The sequence below is a fragment of the Triturus cristatus genome, chromosome 7 (genome assembly GCF_964204655.1).
Source record: "Triturus cristatus chromosome 7, aTriCri1.1, whole genome shotgun sequence".
Classification (NCBI taxonomy): Eukaryota; Metazoa; Chordata; class Amphibia; order Caudata; family Salamandridae; genus Triturus; species Triturus cristatus.
The window spans coordinates 139,853,110-139,866,129 of record NC_140590.1 but is presented as its reverse complement, the minus strand read 5'-3'; the positions used below and the strand labels follow the sequence as shown (position 1 = coordinate 139,866,129).

The window sequence follows — 13,020 nt, the reverse complement described above, 5'->3', positions numbered from 1 at the left end:
TGGCTTGTTGTAATTCATGTGTATCTGTGACACCCGTTATTATTAAGTACTTTTTTGAAATATAAGAGTTAATTAACTTTACTTGTGAATTTCTCCTTTTGGTGTGTTCTTCCTTTCCAAATTATTTTTTCGTGTGTCACAAATAAGGAATTGTGAGACACCCTTTCATCTTGAGTAAATACAGTGTACACAGTAATTGTACAACCCAACAGAACCAACCGTTCTATATACTGTGGAGAAGAACGTAGCGGAAGAAGTTGTGAAGTGAATGCGATGAAGCTCGGACGGATAGGCGAGTAGGTTGGTCATGGTCTCCTGCTGGTTCTCAGAGTACTTTTTGGCCACCGTCTGAGCACCTTTAACAAAACAACCAAGGGTCCAGGAGTGGATGGGGACCTCTTGGGGGATGGGAACTCACTTAGGCTGGGTCAAGATGGTGAGAGCCTGTTATGTCCCCGTGGGGCTGAACAAAAGGCCAGAAAAGTAGCCTTTGGAGTCACTTTTGGTAGTTCTGGGTGCATGTGTAGATGCAGGGCTTAACAGCAGGGCTGGCCTTTGAGTGTTCAAGTCAGGCTCCAGGCAGCAGAGCAGTCCTCTGAAAGTCCTTCGGCAGGTACACTAGTGAACTGAAGAGCACATTTTAGAGTCCTGTTTGTAGACACTGATGCCCTGCTTCTAGAAGGTGGGAGAAGATTGTGGAAATGTTCTTTGAAGTGCATGGGCCTCCATACTTCCCCTACCCTGGCTTCAGCTGGCTGCAGTGACAATACAGGGTCATTAGACCTATTGTGAGGAGACAGGACACAGCCTATTCAAGTGGAAGTGGGGCTGCATTTAGCTCCACCTCCCCCCATCCTGCCTGTTGATGCCCCATTGAGGCATATCTAATCCCACTATTGTGTGACTGTCTGGAGGGAATTCACAAAGTCTAAGTGTCAGCTACACCCAGTCATGTGATTTAATGCAGACTGGAAACACAAAGCAGGAAAATGCCAACCTTCTAAAAGTAGAATGACAACAAAGAACCTTGACGGATAAATATTTAGCCAACAGTGTTATTCATTCTTTGCAGATCAAGAAATGTATTTAATTTGACCTCATTTTTTAGGAGCACATTAGCTTAAACACTAATTTGTGTGAATTCATTTTGCATTATCAAATGATAGATGTTGGATAACATTGCCAAAAGTTGTATGAGCTTTTTGGTTCACAAAAAAATCAAAAATCAAATAAACAACGCTTTTACACACATAAGCATTATACTTTACACATAAAATACACTATACCTGTCTTAAAATTTCAACAGGAGGAGTCTGCTGTTGTGTCTCAATTGTCCAGACCCCTGAAATGTTAGCATGTGTGAGGGTTGTAACAACTAATTATTTTAACCAAGACCAGGCAACTAATTTGACTTTCAGGGTTGCCTTTGTATAGTTACTAAGTCCAACAACTTGAGTTCAATGAGTCTCGAACCCTGTGATTTTGGGGTCTCCTTAGGCCAAGACTCGGTTTGACTGAAAGAAAATTGAATGGAAAAATTATTTGTATGAATCATTATATTCTTGGCAGATAGACCACCTAATGTCTCTCCCTATTGGTATAAAGTTGCCTCTCTTTTTGGTGTATATTCTCTCTTTGTCCAGTATGGTTGAAAGAAGAACTATTGAAAATAGAAAACAGAAGCTCATGATAAGAGTAATTATTATTTTCCCATGCATTTCGCAAAACTGGCATAAGTTAATTGTGTAACTTACCGAAGTATTCCGTACAACTTCTCTAATTGCGGGCGTTTCCTGACCGAAGTTTGCAGCATATTTGATACATGCGATCACTCAGAGTGTGCTTTTATAGGTTTATGAATTCCAGTCTGGTTAAGAAACATTTATTACTGAAAGTTTTTGCTTTGTATTGTATGTTGGATTTTCAATGCAAGCTTACTCTGTCAGTGCACACGGTGCTTTTAGGCGTAGCCCGGCTTCATTGTTGCCTTGTTTTCCATTGATGGTTTTTACTTGTGACAATGTTGACAATCTATATTTAAAGATAGGAAGACAAACAGAGGACTACTGTGAGGAATATTTTTTAGTTTCGATCTGACACATTCAAATGTAATTTTTTAAAGTGCTTCGGTCTTGCTGCTCTTTCTACACACCATCACTCATTAGATTTTGAATTGCAAACTTACTTAGTCAGCGCTCATCTGTATTGAAACCTTCATTCATATCTTGTGTTGTTTTTACCCAGAGCATGCATAGATAAACAATGAAAGGGGTAAGATCTATTTCCACAATACCCTAGGGATCAGTGTGTCATTTTCGAGGTTGCCAAAATCACCTACCACACTGGGAAGTGGAGGCACCCTCTGCATGATCTCTTAGGTTAGCCTGAGCCCCCATACCTGGATAGCTGAAACAGAGAATCGTCCTGAAGTAGGATTGGCAATCATTTTCTGCAGGATGGAAGATAAGCCTAGCACAGCGGCATGTCAAACACAGCATTTGTTCAAATGACTGCACTTCACACATCTTACCACACATAACTTGGGCAAATCATCCAAACTTGGATAAAAGATAGAATCAGACATAGTTTTTGTCCTTTTCAAAATTTTGAACAAAACTCCCATCGGTTGGTAATGCCTACTTGTTACTTCCAAAGCTCCTACATCTGCTACCCTATGGAAAGATATTAAAAATAACAAGGTTGTTACCTTCCAAGACAACTCTCTTGTGCCTAAATACTTATTGTTGGACCGATTCTGAAAGAGCTTTAACACTAAATCTATGTCTCACAGAGACTGATATCTCAGGTTTGAACTTCTCTTCAACATAATCCCTTTCATCACTCTATAGATCAAGGGGTTCTGCCCACGCACACCCCATTAATTAAATAGTGTCCTGCTGCAACTGCTGAACGGTAGCAATTAACAGTGTTGTAAGCCAAACCTTTATCAATTAGATCTGCAAAACAATTATCTATTTCTACCCCATCTGCTTCCAAGGGATCCGAGTCCCTCTACAAGATCCATAGTAACCATACTCTCCATGGTCCTCTATATGTGTTTTTTGTTCCTGTTGCCCAGGATTTATCAAGCAAACCTGAAGCTTCTTCCGATAGTTTTGTGGTTCTTCCTGGAACCCTGAGATGTTCCAAACTAGAAGGTTGAGCAAACCAGAAAGAACTACCGAATGCTAGTTCCCTTTTATGCCTCTTAGCAATCCCCTCTTGCACTTTATCAAAAAGTCTGTACATTGCCAACTCCAAAACCATGGAGAACCATGACTGAATCTTCAAAAAAAGTGTCATTAAAACTATCCAACACCTCTGCCTCCTGCATTGTAACAGTACTCGCTGAATCTTCGAGAAAGGAGGGAAGGCATGCGCTCTATTTCCTGACAAACACTGCATAAGCACATCCACTGCCATAGACCCTGGATCCAATCTCCCACTGACATAATTGACTAGCTGATTGGTCAATCTGGATGCGAACAGGTCTAACTCTAGAGGACACAGAAGGTCTTGGATTCTCTTGAAGAAAGAAACATCCAGTTTCCAATCACTGAAATCCATCTGGTTTCTTGAATACCAGTCTGCCAACACATTGTGCATACCCAGAAAATACTCTGCTCTCAAGACAATCGTGTGCTCTAGGCAGAATTCCCACATTTCGTGTGCTAACTCTGACAACCTTTTTGAATTGCACCCTCCTAGCTTGTTGATATAAGTCACAGCCATTATATTGTTCATCTTCATCAAGACAGAGGACACTTTGCTTGAAACTGTGCAGTGCAAAAAGCCCTGATTTCATCTCCAGACAACTGATATGGTCTTTCTTCTCTAAGGGGCTCCAAAAACTACCTGTCCCTTGTTTTCAGCAAGTCACTCCCCTACATATTTAAAATACAAAATGTAGTTGAATCCGAAAAATCCCACGTCCATTTCATGCTTTCAAATTTTCTAACCACAAACTTAACTCCTTCTTTGCTTCCATAGACAATACCACACTGTCCCCATACTATAAACCTCATGCAAAGGCTGCTTTATTTCACCTTTGCAGAGCCCTGTAATGCAAGGGACTCAGAAATACTGCCTGAATTGACGCTGAGAGAAGTCCTATCACGCATGCCAAATCTATTAAAACTATCACCCCTTTTCTCAACACTGTCCGTATCTCTCCTCCTATTTTTCCTCAGTGGTAGCTGCAATTGACTCTTTAATGTGTCTACCACAAAACCTAAAAACTACATGATCTGACCTGGAGTAAATACTTATTTGTCTGCATTGACAATGAAGCCGAGAGATTCCAAAAGACCTTTTATCTATGTCAAAAGGTCCTTCAACTCTTCCTTGCTCTGGTTCATTATTAATATATCATCCAGAGATATGATGAGTCTTACACCTCTGACTCCCAAATAACCTACCACTAGCCTCAACATCTTAATAAAACACCATGGGGCTAAAGAAAGATCGAATGGTAAACATTGAACTTATAAAATGGAACTTTCCATGTGAACTGCAATAGTCTTTGACTCTCTGGATGAATAGGGATGGTAAAATAAGCCCCCTTGAGATCTAACGTGATCAACTAATTCCTTTCTAGCAACATATCTCCTATTAGATGGATACCCTCTATCTTGAAATTATTGAAAGTCACAAACTGATTCAACATTTTTTTGTATTTTTCAAAAACCTTTATTGAACAAAGTTGCACAGCAAGGTTACAAGATTGCACCTTATCAAGACATTATATACAAGCATACAGTATATTGCAGCAGAGGTTACATCATACACATAGCACCTGAAATCGATACACGGGAGAGATGTTGTGGTAGCACTGGGGGAGTAGAATGAGCCATAGGAAGAGGCACATCGAGTGTGGGAGAAAGGCTAGTGGAGCAGAAGGGAGAATGAGCGGGAAGCCAGCAACTCATTGACCATCACCGTCGGCTGCCGCGGGCGGAGCACCGGCGAGGAGCGCGGGGGAGGTCGCAGGGCACTGAAAGTTGTGATTTAAGAGGTAGGACACAAGTGGACCCCATATGTCAAGTGTGCGGGATTTGGCTGGCATTAGGTCTCAGAATTCTGACAGGAGTGTCTGACAGCGCGAAGCATCCTCAAGCCAGGTGTCAACCGTAGGTACAAGCCTGCAACCCCAGCACATGGAGACCCTACGCCGGGCAAGGACTAGGAGCATTGAAGTCAAGCAGCGCGTGGCATCTGGGCAAAATTTAACGAAGCCTAAGAGGCAAAGCAGAGGGTCAGGCTGGACCAGCATCAAGGTGATCTCAGAAATAGCGGCACAAACCTCGCGCCAATATGCGGAGATCTTAGGGCACAGCCAAGCGAGGTGGGAGAAGTCTGCCGCAGGAGCAGAACATCACAGACATCTATCATTGGAGATAAGTCCCATCTTGTGCAACTGAGCAGGTGTCCGGTAAAGCCTATGTAAATACTTATAGTGAATGAGGTGCAGGCGGTAATTTGGAGATAGGCGTTTGATCTTATTGCAACAATAAAGCCAGTCTACTTGAGAGATTTCGACACCCAGGTCCTTACCCCACGCCACACACACCCGGTCAGTGGAAATGGGGGATGCTGCAAGTGTAAGGGCGTAAATCTTAGTGATTAGTTTCCGGGGGGAAGAGGACATGTAAAGGAAGTCGAGAGTGGCCATCGCGGAAGGAGGCTGGGGAAATGACGGGTGAAGCTCTCTGCAGATAGCCCTGGGTTGATAGTAGAGCAGTTTGTCCATGGAGCCGGAGTCGGCAGCAAGTGAGAAGAATGCGTCCCCAGGGTAGAGGTCCAATACTGTGGTAAGCCCTAAGCGGGTTAAATGTTTAACCATCCCAGATGACTGAAGGGGGGGAAAAGCCGGATGATGAGCAATAGGCATGGCATTCGCGGAGAGCATGTCTGAGCCGGAGAGTTTGGGGAGCCCATCCCAGGCCCAGCGAAGGGTCTCCACCGTGTCAATCTCAGTACGTGGAAGTTTTGCTGGGAGAAACAAGGTGGTCGTGAGCGGCTATGGGGCGGCAAGGTTGGCTTCCACCGCAACAGGCGGCTGAAAAGGAGTAGGGTTAAGCCAAAAATGGAGAAAACTGGCCTGGGCGCTAGGGCATAAAGTTTAAAATCGGGGGCACCAAGACCGCCACGCGACATCGGAAGGGTCAGGATATTATATGCAATTCTGGGCTGTCGACCGGCCCAGACCAGAGTGATGAGCAATGAGCGGACTTTGCGGAAAAAGTGGGCAGTGAAGGGAATAGGAATATTGAAAAATAAATATAAAAACTTTGCGATGGCTATGCGACCAGCCAGAGACAAAGGCAACCGGTGCCAGAGGGGAATCTTGGACTCAAAACAGTCCACTGCACGGCCAAAGTTAGCTCTCCAAAGTTTGTCTGTGTCCCTGCTCAGCCAGATGCCTAAGTATCTTGTCGGGCCTGACACCCACACAAAGGGGTAGTCCGGAGGAAAGGGCACCGTGGCATAAGTGAGGGGGAAAAGCACAGACTTAGTTCAGTTAAGCTGGATGCCAGAGTAGCCCCCAAACCATATCACCTCACAAACCAGCGGGCTGAGGTTCTCCTGAGGATTACGGCCATAGAGAGTTACATCGTCCGCATACATGGAGACGACAAGAGCGCGAGCCGCGAAACCGAGACCTCTCTGGGTGTGGTGCTGACGAAGTCTAGCAGCAAGGGGTTCCATTGCGATGGCAAAGAGCATGGGTGATAGCGGACACCTCTGCCTGGTACCTCTCTCGATGGGGATAGGTTCAGATATTTGACCGTTAATCCGGAGGTGGGCAGTGAGAAGGGTGTAGAGAAGTAGTATTTTGCGTATAAAGTCCGGGCTAAAGCCCAAGCGAGGGAGGAGATAAAAGAGAAAGGGCCACTCAAGGGTATCGAAGGCTTTGGTAGCGTCAAGCAGGGTGGCCACTACCGGAAGCTTGGTGTTAATTTGATTGTGAGAAGTTGGCCTGGTATATGATGTTCACTAGTTAAAGTGACCACCTTGTACCATGCCAAGCAACCCTTATGGTGTGGTTGTAAGTCAACCTTTTCGGACTAGCTGCCCTAGTGGTAGCGTAGGCTAAGCAGTCTTTGAGGCTAAACTCGTGAAACGTGTTAAGCAAGCTGTTTTACCAAATGTAACCCCCTTTTATACCAATGAAAGGACACCACACAGATATATATTCAAAATATATATGTATTTATTTCTCAAAGTAACCCCTAGTCTCTTTATGAGCACAGGAGCACAAATCGTCACACAAGATTACAGTAGAATACACAGAAGTTGCACTTTATATGGATAGGCCCTGGTGGCCGCTCAAACCATATACTAAAATAGTGGTATAAGTACCACGAACAGAAAAGGGAAAAGGCCTAGGGCCTCTAGAATCGCTGGGCCTACAAGGAGCTAACTTCAGTTAGTGACCAGGAGGTCCACGGGTTGCGTGTGCAGAGCAAATAGTCACACGCGAGCTCCCATAGGTTTTCAATGGGTGCGTAAAAAGTACAAAGTTACTGCAAAGAGGATCTTCCGGAGGGACTATGAACTCAAGATTGGAAACACAGACACTAGAGATGATATTCTACACTTGGGCACCGGAGTGCCAGCTTTACCTCACCCACAGGAAGCGGGTGCGTCGGTGTCGAAGTGCGTCGGGTTTCTTCTATCTGTTCAATGGAGCCTGTGGACAAAGATGCTGCAGGCGGTCGGTCCGGAAGGGATGCGGTGGATCCAGGAGTGGATCGGAGTTGTAGAAGACCTGTAAGCAGAGGGGACAGTGTTCACAGTCACTAGCCAGTGACCAGCGTGGCACCAGGTAGGTACCAGGCGATGTCGGGTGCAAACAGGAAGAAAGGTGCAGCTTGTGTCTGCAGCCACGTGGTCCCTGAAGGTCGACGACGTCCAGGAGTCAGTTCACGAGCTGTCCCACGCAGGCTCTCGCTGTCGGCGGTGTCGGCGACTTGATCGAAGCAAACAAGCCTTGGCAAAAGCAATTGTTGTGGAAAACGAAATACGCTGATGGTTCTGACCAGCAATGTCAGAGGGATTGCTCCTTTGGAGGGGAGCAAGGGCCAGTCTGGAGCAACCAGACCAGCGGTGTGTTTCTTGAAGTTCATCGCCAAGATGGCCACTAGCCAGCGGGCCAGCAACCGGTTAGGCGCGTCAAGTGGCAAAATGCAGAAGGGCCCCACGCAGATCGTGGAGATGCTGGAGGGCTCACCTTTGGTGCAGATGCTGCTCGGGTGTTGGGCTTCTCAGATCCAAAAGCACAACTTGGAGGGAGCCTCGGTTGTTGCGCTTGCAGCTTGTCGTGGTCTTTTCAAGATGGCTGGCTCCACGTGTCTCGGTGCCTCCACGGGTCTCCTCTTCTCAGGGACTGTGGATCGGGCGGTGAGAGGTCTGGAGGTCTAGGTCTTGTTGGTCTCTGGGCTCGGGCTCCGGCGGGAGGCGGCGGCAAAGCAGACGTTGATTCGCTGGATGGTGCTTGCGTTAGCAAGGTGGTCACTCCCTGACCACAGGGGAGATTGGCTTCAGTCCTCTGTGCGGCAGAGCGTCGAAGTTCCCGTCTTCTTCTTAGTTTCAAGTTGATTCCAGGATGTCTGAAGTCTTAGGACACAGCTCCTACCTTTAAGCGGATTCTAGGGGCCGGACTACCTATTAGGTCCCTCCCTAAGGGTGGGACCAGGAAGGGGGGTGGTTACACCCCCAATCCTTTGTCCAGCTCGCCCCAGGCCCGGGACTGGTGTGCCCCAGGACCGGATTGAACTGGCATATGCACCGAGGCTCCTTGTGAGCCTCAGGCATGTCTGGTTTCTTTCAAGCCCTACCTGACCAATACACAAAATCCTGTCTGGGGTGGTGCACGCACCTCCCCTGGCAGGAAACCCTTTGTCCACACCTCCCAAGCTGGAAGGACTCCCAGCAGCAGGAGGGCAGACTTGTGTCTGTGGTGGCAGCATCCATTTTGTGGAGCTGAGGCTATGTCTGATTTTACCCGGGTTTCAGGTACTGTACATGTCGTGTCCCTCTAGAAGGGTGGAATTCTAACCCCGTCGCCAGAATTGGCGAGGGGTTAGTATTCCAATTCGTATGACACCTTACTCAACATGTTTTGATAAAGCCAAACCAAAGATAGCATTTAACCGCGAGGTTCATAATGCACTTAAGAGTATATGGTATGACGATATCTGGAAACAGTAGAAGGAAGTTGTTCCGACCACTGCAGACAGGCTCAGCTCGTGCCAGAGCATCATCTCACATGGAACCAAGCACTCTGCCTTCAGGATTGTTAAGGCCTGCCATAGGAGTGACTTATAGGTTACCAGGTGTCCCATTTAAGGTTAGGTATAGGTATACTACACCTAAGTAAGAGGTGGTTACACCAACTTACCCCAGCTGAGTGATCAGCCAGTTGTGTCAAATTTGTTAGGCCAAGCCTGGGGTGGCATAATACATGCTTCAGCCCCTGGCAGGCCTTAGATACACCAATGCCCTGGGTACCTAGTGTACACTGGTACAGGGGCTGACAGGGTGATCCACTTCCAATTGGTTATGCACCTAGGGTGCATAGTTTTAATTTAGTAGAGAGAACAGCAGGCTGGGGGTCTGATTAGCAGGCCCACAGCCTCAATATGTCAAAAACCAGTGAAGCAAAAAGCAAAAATTTGGGGTGACCATAGGATAGCAGACCCTACTCTCCTACACAACCCCCCCCCCCAAACGCAGGGACATTAAACTAGCCTTGACCAGTCTCGTCTTCATGTCCTAAGTGGAAGTACCTGGAGAGACCATCTGCATTCCCATGGTCAGTACCTGGCCGGTGCTCCACTGTAAAGTCCCTACCCTGTAGGGAAATGGACCACCTAAGCAGTTTGGGGTTTTCACCCTTCATCTGATTTAGCCACAAGAGGGGCTTATGGTCGGTCTGAATCTTGAAGTGAGTGCCAAACAAGTATGGCCTCAGCTTCTTCAGGGCCCACACCACAGCAAAGGCCTCCCTCTCAATAGCTGACCAATTCTTCTCTCTGGGGGTCAACCTTCTGCTAATAAAAGCAATGCGTTGGTCTTGACCATCTACATTAAGTTGTGACAGCACAGCTCCCACGCCCAACTCAGAAGCATCTGTTTGGACAATAAACTCTTTGGAGTAGTCAGGACTTTTCAGGATAGGTGCAGAGCACATGGCCTCCTTCCGGTCATCAAATGCCTTTTGACAGCTTACTGTCCACTGAACCTTTTTGGGCATCTTCTTGGATGTCAGATCATTAAGAGGAGTCACAATGGACCCATAGTTCTTAACAAACTTCCTGTAGTACCCAGTCAAGCCCAAGAAAGCTCGAACTTGAGTCTGGGTGGTTGGAGGGGACCAGTCCTTGATGGATTGTATCTTACTCTCCAGTGGTTGAACTTGGCCTCCACCTACAAGGTGGCCCAAATACACAACCTTACTCTGCCCTATCTGGCACTTAGTAGCCTTGATAGTGAGGCCTGCCCTTTGCAGAGCCTCAAGATCCTTCTTCAGGTGGATCAGGTGATCCTCCCAGGTGGAGCTAAAGACAGCAATGTCATCAAGATATGCTGCACAAAAGTCATCCAACCCAGTAAGGACTTGGTTCACCAGCCTTTGGAAGGTGGCAGGTGCATTCTTCAGACCAAAGGGCATCACCACAAATTGATAATGCCCACCTGGGGTTGAGAATGCTGTTTTGGCCTTAGACTCCTCAGCTAATCTGATTTGCCAATAGCCAGCTGTTAAGTCAAATGTGCTCAAAAACTTAGCAGAAGCTAGTTTGTCTATGAGCTCATCTGCCCTTGGAATAGGGTGTGCATCTGTCCTGGTGACAGCATTGAGACCCCTGTAGTCCACACAGAACCTCATCTCTCTCTTGCCATCTTTGGTGTGAGGTTTGGGGACCAGAACCACTGGGCTAGCCCAGGGGCTCTCTGAGGGTTCAATGACACCTAATTCCAGCATTTTATGTACCTCAGCCTTTATACAGTCCCCGACGTGGTCAGGTTGTCTGTAAAGCTTGTTCTTTACAGGCAGACTGTCACCAGTGTCCACCACATGGGTACACCAGTCAGTTTGGCTAGGTATTAGGGAAAACAGATGTTGAAATGATTGTAGAACTTGTCTACATTCAGTCTGCTGATGGGCAGTGAGGTTGCCTCCAAGGGTCACTCCTTCAACTGAGCCATCTTCAGGGTTCTGAGACAACAGGTCGGGGAGAGGGTCACTCTCTTCCTCCTGTCCCTCATCTGTAGCCATGAGCAAGCCCATGTCTGCCCTGTCAACATATGCTTTTAACCTGTTAACATGGAGTACCCTGTGGGGACTCCTGGGAGTTCCTAGGTCTACCAAGTAGGTAACCTCTCCCTTCTTTTCCAGGATTGTATGGGGTCCAGACCATTTGTCTTGGAGTGCTGCTGGGGCCACTGGCTCCAACACCCATACCTTCTGTCCTGGCTGAAACTCAACCAAGACAGCCTTTTGGTCATGCCAAGCTTTCTGTAAGGCCTGGCTTGCCTCAAGGTTTTTGGATGCCTTCTCCATATACTCAGCCATCCTGGAGCAGAGCCCAAGTACATAGTCCACTATGTCTTGTTTAGGCTTTTTGAGAGGTAACTCCCATCCTTCCCTCACTAAACACAGTGGGCCTCTTACAGGGTGCCCAAACAACAATTCAAAGGGGCTGTAGCCAACTCCTTTTTGTGGGACCTCTCTGTAAGCAAACAGAAGGCAGGGTAGAAGGATGTCCCATCTTCGCCTGAGCTTTTCAGGTAATCCTTTGATCATACCCTTTAGGGTCTTGTTGAATCTCTCAACAAGCCCATTGCATTGTGGGTGATAAGGAGTGGTGAACTTGTAGTTGACACCACATTCCTTCCACATAGCTGTCAAGTATCCTGACATGAAGTTGGTACCTCTGTCAGATACTACCTCCTTAGGAAACCCCACTCTGGAGAATACTCCCAGCAGGGCCCTGGCCACAACAGGTGCTGTAGTGGTCCTAAGGGGAATTGCCTCTGGATACCTGGTGGCATGATCCACTACCACCAGTATAAATCTGTGCCCAGATGCAGTGGGAGGATCCATGGGACCCACTATGTCTATTCCCACTCTTTCAAAGGGGACCCCCACCACAGGTAGTGGTATTAGGGGGGCCTTTGTTGTGCCACCTGACTTGCCACTGGCTTGGCGGGTCACACAGGAGCGACAAAACTCCTTGGTATCTTCATTCATGTGAGGCCAGTGAAAGTGAGGGACAAACCTGTCCCAAGTCTTGTTCTGGCCTAAGTGTCCTGCTAAAGGAATATCATGGGCCAAGGTAAGAAGGAAGCCCCTAAATTTCAGAGGTATAACCAACCTCCTGGTTGCACCAGGCTTGGGGTCTCTAGCCTCTGAATAAAGGAGCCCATCATCCCAATACACTTTATGGGTACCTTGAGCATTCCCAGCAGCCTCAGCAGCAGCCAGCTGTCTGAGGGGTTCAAGAGAGGGACAGGATAACTGAGCCTGCCTCAAGTCAGCCCTGGAAGGTCCCCCTGTCCCCAGAAACTCAACCTGATCAGGTTCAAGCTCTTCAGGGACAGTTCCTTCAGGGTTCTCTAGATCAGCTTCCTGGGAAGGTTGATCATCACTCTGAGGCAGGGGGGAAGGCACAGCCTTGACCCTCCTGTTCTTCTTCTTGGTAGGTGCTTGGTCCATTGTTCCAGGATCCAAGACCTGTGGTTCAGTAAGGCCCTTTTTGGCCTGTGACCTGGTCACAGAAAGGACATGTGGTGATATACCTAACATCTCTGCATGTGTCCTGTACTCCACTTCTGACCATAGAGAACTCTCTAGGTCATTGCCCAACAAACATTCTACTGGGAGGTCTGCACTAACCACAACCCTCTTGAGGCCAGTTACCCCTCCCCATGAGAAGTTAACAACTGCCACACTATGTGAAGTAGTGGCATTGCTGGCATTGGTCACCAGGTAGTTCTCACCTGGTATGTACTGTC

General features: G+C 47.2%; 1 long non-coding RNA gene across 1 annotated transcript in view; it reads left to right on the top strand.

Annotated features, from left to right (window-relative positions):
- The window catches only part of LOC146809049 (uncharacterized), a 106,191-nt gene that overhangs the window by 582 nt on the left and 92,589 nt on the right, over positions 1-13,020 (top strand). The window lies entirely within an intron of this gene.